At 40.1% G+C, this 10,378-nt stretch overlaps 1 long non-coding RNA gene across 1 annotated transcript; it reads right to left on the reverse strand.

Annotated features, from left to right (window-relative positions):
• Positions 1-889: 889 nt before the first annotated feature.
• On the reverse strand, positions 890-9,399 carry LOC140738991 (uncharacterized). The gene is made up of 3 exons (XR_012101515.1): positions 9,308-9,399; positions 8,746-8,940; positions 890-1,304 (listed from the first exon to the last, which is right to left on the reverse strand). It is a non-coding gene; the product is annotated as an uncharacterized lncRNA (long non-coding RNA).
• Positions 9,400-10,378: the final 979 nt, after the last annotated feature.

The raw sequence follows: 10,378 nt of genomic DNA on the forward strand, positions 1-10,378 counted from the left end.
AGCGATTAATATAACGAAAACACACTTTAACTTAAATATAAAGTATAGGATAAACCTACACCAATAACCAGAGACTAAATCGGGTTTGAGGAATCGAAAACCATCTTACACGATCAGAATCACTCATTTATTAGAGATTCTCAAAGTCGACACTCTTGGCTTTAAGTGTTTCCACCAATTTAGTGGTCGAAATTAAATCCTGTTGCAATTTTTCAATTGTCAAATCTCGTTTCCGAGCATCTTCTTGCAGAGATGCGATAAGAACTTGCTGCTGGTTAATTACTAAATCCGTCTTAACCATATAATCTTGAAAAGCCTTTATATCTTGTTTAAAAATTTGTTGTAGTTCATCAATTTTTTTTATCCAAAACCTCCATAAACAGTTCATAAGTTAATTCAGTGCGTTGCGATTGAGCTTGCTTCTTTCCATTACCGTTCGGGTTGCGCCCCGGTTCTCGTCCTTTAGATCTAAGAGCCATTTCTGTTTGCATATCTTCAAAAATTCACAATAAACTCTTAACGATAAGTCCAAAAAAATAGCAAGAATCTTTTGGTGTAGGTAAAAATAAGTTGGATAAGGGTGATCAAAGGTTTAAAAAAGTAAAGGTTATGGAGCGAATCTAAAACAGTACTCACTCCATGAGCGTCTCCCACTGACCTCATGAATCTCATCTCTTACTAAAATAAAGTTTCTTTCCAGGCATCTGTTTTAAAGCCTGCGAGAGGACAGCAACAAAATTAATTGTGAATACACAATTTCTCTGCTGTCTGGTTTGGGAATTTTGGAGCTGAATAGCAGGCTTCTGCACATGCCTTGCATCTTACTGTGTGTACTAATTCTCAATAGTCTTGAAAAGAATCCAAAGAATTTAAGTATTACAGATATGTATGTGGTATCAACAGCTTTATTTAAATTAAAAACATGCAGCATACTTCTTACATAAAGCAACAAACCTGATCATATCCATACTATATTTGAAAGCAGAAGCAAATATCCAGGAATAGTGAAACAGGGCACAACTGCTTGAAATGCTAAAGCAGACGAACACTTTCAACCTCTACCGAGACTGGAGCAATAGCAATAATGCATTAATTTTTAGAACATAAGCCAGGGTTGCTCTGTGTTCTCGCATTGGGGGTAAGGCAGGAACTCTCCGCTGTACGGTCACATGCTGTCTCTCTTGCCATAAGAGTATGGACCCACATTTGTCTTTGTGTCGTTGAAATCTGAGATGGTACCCAAAGTTTCCATCAGACGTGTCACCAAACAGGTGCTAATGCTGCATCTTCGTGACTTTAAGTTTCTGCAAGAATAAATTAAGAAAATAAGTGCCCTTGATTAGACTAACAATAAAACACAGAACTGTACAGAGCAGGAACAGGCTCCTTGCCCCAAAATGGTCTGCTATATTCAGATATGTTCATAGGTTATATTCAGTTATATCAGAGTGCTTATTCAAGAACTAATCATACTCATACAAGAAGAACACACACACATTTTAATATGAATCTACAACACTAAAGGAAATTTAGCAAAAGGAAGAGGCCAGAATTGGGTGTTGGTATCACTGTCTTATATAATGTGTAGTTTGTTGGTAAGTGCAGCAGTACTTTGCAAACACATAAAATTATTATACATTAATAAGTAAATATTACACATTACTAAGTAAAGAAGAGCAAAGTAGTGTTCACGAGTCCATGGACCATTTATAAATCTGATGGCTGGGGTTGGGGGAGATGGGACAAATCTGTTTGAATCATTGAGTGTGGGTCTTCAGGCCCCTGTACCTCTGCCCTGATAGTAGTAATGAGCACAGGGCTTGCCCCAGATGGTGAGGATCCTTATTGATAGATGTTGTACTCTTCAGGCACTAGCCCTTGAAGATGTTCTTGATAATGGAGAGGGTTGTCTCTCTAAGGAGAGGCTGAGTCTGCAATCTTTTGTAAGCTCTTGCAATCCTGTACAATGGAGTAACCATACCAGACTGTGATGCAGCCAGTCAGAATTCTCTCCATTTTACATCTATAGGAATTTGCAAGAGGCTTTGCAAAATGATTCTTCTTCCCACACTTACTGCAGGACTTTCCATAAGCAGGAGACTTCCTTGGGATGTGTCTGCCTCCATCTTTGTTGTTTGAGCCTGTCTCTTTGCTACGCAGTTGCTTTGTGAAATGCCATGTGCTTTGCTCCTCTGTTTTCACAGCTTGCACTGTCACCTGTTTGGTGCATCCCCCTAGCTTGTACTTGTGTGGTCTCTGCACATATTCACAGCCTTTTTTAACGTTAAATCTTTTTCCCAAAGCAATCTTCCTTGGAGTTCATTATGTAGGATTCCACAAACTATTTTGTCTCTGACTAGAGAGTCGCTCAAGTCTCCAAACTCACAGGACATATTCAGTATGTGAAGCTTAGCTAAGTATTGGTCAAAGCTGACACCTTCCTTCTGTTCAGAGGAAAAGAACTTGCATCTCTCAAATGTGACGTTTTTACTTGGGGAAAAAATGCTCCTCAAATCTTGTTATCAGAGTGTCCAAAGTAAAGGCTGTCTCATCAACTTGAAAGCTGTTGTAGATGTCGAAAGCATCTTCGCCAATTACATGTAAAAATATAGATGCTTTAAATTTTTCCTCCAATCCACTAGATCTAGTCACTGCTAAATACTGTGCATCATTGAAGCATTAGGTTATCAGTTAAATTCCTGGTAAACTGCGTAGGAGTGGGAGGAAGGTTATCTATTGTCTAATTTTCAGGCTCTCACCTGGCAGCCACTTGGTGAACCCTGTTACCTTTGGCAGCTTCAAAGGGTGACCTCTTCCTCATCACTCAGATCTGCACAGTAGCTAAGTCACTGGGAACAAGAATAACTCATTTGAAGAGAAACAATATGCAAAGTTATGAAGGATGGCAAGGTCATGTCAGGGTTAGCACAACACTAATACAGTGCCAGTGGCCCGGATTTAATTCCACCACTGTTTTTCCATGAATGCATGTGTTTCATCTGGGTGCCACGGTTTCCTCCCATATTTTAAAGACATACGGGTTTGTAGGTTAATTGGTGACATGAAGTAGTTGGGCAGTGCAGGCTCATTGGTCTGGTAGCACCAGTTACCAGACTAAGTAAATAATGAAAAGGAAAACGAAAAGCAGGAAAATCTTTAGGGGCTGCTCAAAAGGCAGTAGTATGTTTTGGCTTCCATTTCTGTCAAGTTGGATCTGATTTATCATTTACTGCCTTCCCCCATGAAGCTTAACAAATCCAGACTGTCCCAAGGACAGTCCTGATGAAGGGTCTCAGTTTGAAATCTTGACTGTTCATTTTCCTACATAGATGCTGCCTGACCTAATGAGTTCCTCCTGTATTTTGTGTGTGTGGCTGTCCTGAGGTAACAAAGATCCGTGCATACGTTTCTTCTGTGTAGGCCACTATTGCCTCAACATTAACAATTCTTAACACTCTTGTTCAAATCCTTCAATGACCTCACCTCTCTCATTGCTGTAATCTTCTTCAAACCCCCTGTTCACAGAGAAGTTTTTGTTCCTCCACCTCTTGTGCCTTCTCCTTTCTTTAATCACCAGGCCTTTAACCATTTAGGCTCCAAGCATTGTTAAGCCATCCAGTAAGTTGGTCTCCTTATTGTTCTCCCTCCCCTTAATATTATGTTTAAACTGCACCCGTTTGATCATGTACGTGGTTCCCATTACTCATAATTCCTTCATTAATCTCAGAATCAGGTTTATTTTCAATGTCACACATGATGTGAAATTTGTTGTTCTGCAGCAGCAGCACATTGCTAAATTACTAAAACTTACAGAATTAAAAAATATAAACTTTAGCCTAATTTTAAACGCAAAGTACACTGCAGATGCTGTGGTCAAATCAAGACGTACAAACAAGCTGGACGAACTCAGGAGGTCGGGCAGCATCCGTTGACACGAACAGTCGACAGATGCTGCCCAACCTGTTGAGTTCATCCAGCTTTTTTGTACGTCTTGATTAGCCTAATTTTAGCCCTGTGGCATACTGTGGAACAGTTTATCTTGTCAAGGGCACCATACAACTACAGATGTTAAAGTAACTGGCTTATAATTATCTGCCTTTTGCCTACAGCCTTTATTGATCAGTAGCGTGACATTCACCTTCTTCCAATCTGCTGGGACCTACCCAGAGTCCAGAGAATTTTGGTAAATTATCACCAAAGCCTCCATTATAACTTCTGCCATTACTTTCAGTACCCTAGATGCACTCTATCAGGACTAGGGGACTTATCTATCTTAAAGGCTACAAGTTTGTTCAGTACTACCTCTCTAGTGATAACTATTGTATTGAGGTCCTCACCTCCCAACGCATCCATAATATCTCTCTTTGGCATGTTAGGAGTGTCCTGCACTGTGACGAGCAAGACAAAATAGTCATTCAAAGACTTTGCCATTTCCCCGTTATCCAATATCAATTCCCCCTTCTCTGCTTTTCTGCTTAATATAATTATAAAAACTTTTACTATCTGTTTTTATATTTTGTGCTAGTTTATTTTCATAATCTAGCTTCCCATTACTTAATGCTCGCTTAATGGTTCTTTGTTGGTTTTTAAAGTTTTCCCAATCTTCCAGTTTCCCACTACTCTTGGCGATTTTGTACACATGACCTTTAGTTTGATTCCTTCTTTTATTTCCTTAGTTATCCAAGGTTGGCTCTCCCCACCCTTAATGTCCTTGTTTTTAACTGGAATATACTTTTGTGGAGCACCGTGAAAAATCTCTTTGAATGTTTCCCACTGTTCCTCAATCGTCCCACCATATAGCCTGCGTTCCCAGTCTACACTAGCCAAACCCTCCCTCATCCCCTTGTAGTCTCCATTGTTTAGGCAGAATACACTGGTTTTCAATTGAACCATTGCACCCTCCATTTGTATGAGAAACTCAGTTATGCTGTGATCACTCTTTCCACAAGGATCCCTAACTACAAGATCACTAATTTTACCTGTCTCATTGCACAGGACCAAATCTAAGATAGCACGTTCCCTTGTAGGTTCAGTAACATGCTGTTCAAGAAAGCTATCAAGGATGCATTCTATGAAGTCCTCAAGACTGCCTCGACCAACTTGATTGACCCAATCTATGTGCAAGTTTAAGTCCCCCATGATAATTGCTGTTTCATTCTTACATGCCTCAGATATTTCTCTGTTTATTGCCTCTGCTACTGTAATGTTATTATTCAATGGCTGATAGACAACTCCCTCCAGTGATTTTTCCTCTTTACTATTCCTAATCTCTACCCAGATGGATTCAACATTCTGCTCCTTAGATCTTATATCCCCTCTCACCATTGCCCTGATATCATCCTTAATTAAGAGCACTACCCGCCTCCCTTATCTTCCTGCCTATCCTTCTGTATTACTTGATATCCTTTGATATTTAATTCCCCACCCTCTCCACCCTGCAACACGTCTCTGTAAAGCCACTAAATCAAACCCCTACGTACTGATTTGTGCTCAAGTTCACTGATCTTATTTCGAATACTATGGGCATTCAGATAAAGTGCCCTTCCACTGTTACGAACCGTAACTGGGTCACTTACCAGCAAAGATAGAGAGGTCCGTTGAAGTCTGATGGTACTATTTTTAACAGTATTTATTGATAAAAATACACAAAAATAATATCAATGCAAACATACAGATAATATACATCGTCAATACTAAATTTAAAAGTGCGGGTATAATAATAATCAATAAGAAATAGCTCTATCGTTGTCTAGGGGATAATGTATTGTCCGATGGAAATATAAAAGTCACTCAGTTCATTCAGGCTGCAGCATTTTGGTTGGAGAGAGAGACAGATTTTTGAAACTTGCCGGCTTTCCTTTATCCAATCTTGATCCGTATTCGGCCTTTAGCGAGGCCGTTCCGTGGAAGACTTGTCATCCGGGCAAGGATGGACACACACGAGCCCCCACCAGTCTCATACGTTTCTCCTGGTGCGTCTAAAGGGGTTGTTCCCCCTTTATCCTTTTATCCTTACTCACGGGGTCTCAGATGTCAATCAGGTTGGGATGATGCAATCCCTCAACCAGCCCACTCTGGTCATTCCCTGAGGGCTTCAATGAATAGTACAGTACTCAATACACAATTCCGTCTCCAAGAGACAATAGTCGTCATCAATGGTTCCGCCTTTCTGGGGCCAGGACACACATTCCAAACCCTTGTGGATTCTGCCTGTCTCTCTCTCATTTCCTGGGTCCCAGGCCCGAATTAATAGCGATCTTGCGATTCTCAAAAAGGAGGGGGCTACTTTGTACCCTTCAGCCCCTCAGAGTTGTGGCACATTCGTAACACCACTCATTGTGCTTTTAAAACCTTGTAATCTTCTACTCTTTTTGCACTTGACTTTTCTTTATTCCTGTCTTACTTTTCTCTTTTTTATCTGTTGCTTTTTTAAAATCTTTATCCATACTTTTACTTTATCCATACTTCTCTAAACTGTTGAACCCACCCCCCTACTATTTAGTTTAAACCCCTGTCCACAGTCCCAGTTATGCAATTCACTAGGATCCAGGTCCCAACATAGTTCAGATAGAGCCTGTCCCAATGGTACAGCTCCCTTCTTCCCCAATACTGGTGCCAATTTCCCATGAATTCAAACCACTTCTCCCACACCAATCCTTGGGCCACACATTTAACTCTCTAATCTTTTTGATCCCATGCTAATTTGCCCGTGGGTCAGGTAGTAATCCAAAGATTACCACCTGTATTGACTGGTCTGGTGTCGCATGAGCAAGATTTTAAACAATGGTGCAAACTTTTGCAATTTCTTTCTTATAAAATATACATGCTTCACTGCTCAAGTGAGACAACAGATTGGCAATAGGCAAAAACCCATTGCATCCGTTATGGAAATGAAAATCTATAGATGTTAGAAGTCTAAAACAATAGTTGAGAGAAGCTGGAAACATTCATCATGTCAAGTGGCATCTGTGAAAGGAGAAACAGAACAAAGTTTTCTAAATCTTTGCAGGACTGAAACACAAAGGCTTCTGTCGATGTTGGAAATCTAGAACAACACACACATAATGCTATGGGTACTTAGCAGTCTAAGCCCAATCATTGGAGAAGAATAAGCAGCTTTAAGCATGCCTTGGAGTCCTTTACACCAAACCAAGAGAGCAGCAAATGTTTAAAGTTTCACCCAGTTGTCATGACTTCTGTCAGTGAAGTACTTATTCAGTGCGATATTGAACAAGGAGCACAGCTTAATCACTGTGACAGAGGCAAGAGATTTAGGATGTTTCTCCTTGAGCTTTGAAGGCTGAGAGGCAAAATGAAAGAAGTGTATAAAATTAAAAGAAACATTGATAAGGTAAGCAATAAGAATCTTTTTCCAGGGTAGGAATGAAAAATACTAGAGAGCAAATACTCAATTTAAGTTAGGAGGTGAGTTTGCAAGGCTTTTTTTTCTGCACAGTGACAGGTACCACAGCAATTGTTGGAGTCTGATAGGACAGCCGTTTCATAGACTTGAAGCACCACTTTTCTGTTCTTTTGGAATGTTAACACTGAGGGAGTGCTGGCATAGATCCCAGGAGAAAGTTGGATATAACGGCATTGAAATGCAGAGGAAATTTCGGAGCAATCACTGTGTAGGTCCCCAGCACAGTACCAGGAAGCATCTCCATGAAAATGTCCATCTTCGCCCTACTTGAAACCCCTCATTTATTTTCAACCAGTAAATCAAACTCATTTTCCTCGAAATGTCCATAAAGCTTTTATTCAAGTTTAAGTGCAGTAATAATTCCAGTCAAACAAAGCAGAAAGTAAGAGGGTTACAGGCAGCTAATGTCTCCTAATAGAGATGATAAGGAAAATAAGGCATAGTTTCCCTTGTATCTCTGCCCGATGTTGAATTAATTGATGTTATTAAGATTCTCCCTAACACTTCCATTTCTCTGAAGACCTTTGCATCAATTTAAAAGGAACAAAATCCGTAAGAACAATGTATTACAATCTCAAAATACAATTACTATATTGTGTGTGACAGGCATTCCCGGGACTCTGTCCTGGAGTGATGACAGAAAGTACAATTAACTTGCTGCTAAATTCTTGCAATCCTTTGTTGGCTACCAATACTCACACTGCTAACAAGAAAATGATTTATTGATAATTTGTATCGGCACTGGCCAAGTGTTTACATAATTGGAAACATCAATAGCATATATTAATATAGCGTCCTAGCTACTCCGCATTTGGCTTCCGGTATCATTTAAAGTTGATTTTCAAGTTCCTTTACTTCATTTGAAAGCTGCCAATGCAACCGGAGTGCATCACTGGATCGTTTTTGTTTTATAATCCTGCTCCAGTTCTTAAGTCTTTTTCTGCCGATCTCTTATAATTAAACAATCTCTCTCAAAAGATGATTGACAGGTCAGCTTTTTTGAACTAAGTCCCTTAACTACGGAATTCAATACCTAAAACTATAAGGGGTGCAGACATAGTTGACACTTATAAATGCCAACTCAAAACTCATTTATAACTTGCTTTTAACTAACATCTTTTTGTCTTTTATTTTCAGTTTTTATTTTTATGTCGGGACTTTATCTCATTGTAAAATATTTTGAACTATATCGTCTGTATGAAAAGCGCTCTATAAATAAATTACCATTACTGTACTATGTGATTATCAATACCAGCATTATATTCATATTAAACATCATCGATCAATATATAATCCAGAGAAAGTGGTAATAATACACAGACCTGCCTGGGACAGCCTGTACTCCGTCCGGCGAGCTGAGGTGGAAGACAAAGGCGACAAGGAGGACGGTGAAGAGTTTCAGCCAGTTCATGACTTTTAAATGTGGAGTTACAAACAAGTAGGAAGACGTTGGGAGAAACTTTTAGCGACAAACTGTGAACCTCCTTATCTTGCGTTGGAACAACTTCTACCGCACTCTGTTTACAGATAAAGGTGAAGAAGCGGTTTATAATTCAGATTCTAGCCGTCTGCATCGAATGTGATAAATCACTTAACGTTTTGCGTTATTTCCCATCTGCAAAATCAGATTGGACATTCGTTGCAAACATTAATTCTTCCAGATCGCTGCATTATACAATATTCATTTAAACATATTTACATTAACATTCACTAACGCATGTCCACAAGCAAAAAAAATCGCCAATGTTCTAATTGTAGACGTGGTTACGAGCTAGGGTGTGGGACATGATTCATTCGGGGAAACCGGAGATGGACGCGAATCCAAATAGATAAGGGCATTTTGAGAGAGAGTTCAGTTTGAAGTGCGATTTGTTAGATACTTACGGGAAGTAGCGCCAACACCTCAACTGGAATTCAGACTCTCCCGAAGCCCTCTCTTTCTCGAGTATGCTGGTTTCTGCTCTCTTGTGTTTCCCATTGCTGGCGATTGCTTCGGGTCTTTTATAGCCCAGCACCTCTCGGTGATATTTTGACGTCAGTCGGCTGAAAAGACACCCAGTGAAGGAACTTGATAAATCCCCTGTGGACAGTCAGTGCCCTGGATACAGTCCAGGCGTCAACACACCAGTCAGTCTAACCCAGAACGATTTAGCAGGAGTTGCAACGGCAGAGCTCGGTACTTCTTTCATTGCCAACACCCACTTTGTAGAGTTTACAACTGAAGTTAAGATGATGATACTAAGTAAAGCGAACCCTCGAGGGATAATGCGAACAAACAGACAAACTCAGGTCTCCCACCCCTGATCTCATTAAGTTACGGACCCACTGCTGCCATTGTCTGGTTTCGAGACGTCTGACAGAAGACAGATGAATAATTTAAAACGTCATGTTCTCCTCAATTTCATGAAGACATTGAGTATGCGACATGGAAACAGGACTGTCTCGGCCCATCTTGTTCATGCACCCCCACCTCGTTCAGAACAATGATGGGGGTCGGAGAGGGAATCTCATTGAAACCGAAGTTTGAAGTATGAGGATAGAGTGGAAATGGAGAGGAATTTTCCTTTTGGTAGGACAGTCTAGAATCAGAAGGCACGGCTTCACATCAAAGGGGTGTCTCTTTGAAAGCGGCTCTAGGAGGGTGGTGGTTGTTGGAATTTCGATGCCATAGGACTCACAAAACAAAAACTTCAGGCCGTCTTCCCACAGGTTGTTAATCCGACTAACTATTCTACTAACTGCCCCCACCCCGAGTATCTACTACCCGGTCACTGCACTGCAAACATTATAAACCTATTTTTATAATGCTGCTTACATTATAAATACATGTCAGTAGTTATGTATTTATGTACATTTTATTCCATATCTTTAACTTTTTTAATATAATTATTTTTCTTGATGATTGTTGAATGTTGTTGCTTTATGTTGAATGTGGTGCCACCACACCACAGCAAG

The sequence above is a fragment of the Hemitrygon akajei genome, chromosome 14, assembly GCF_048418815.1.
Source record: "Hemitrygon akajei chromosome 14, sHemAka1.3, whole genome shotgun sequence".
Classification (NCBI taxonomy): domain Eukaryota; kingdom Metazoa; phylum Chordata; class Chondrichthyes; order Myliobatiformes; family Dasyatidae; genus Hemitrygon; species Hemitrygon akajei.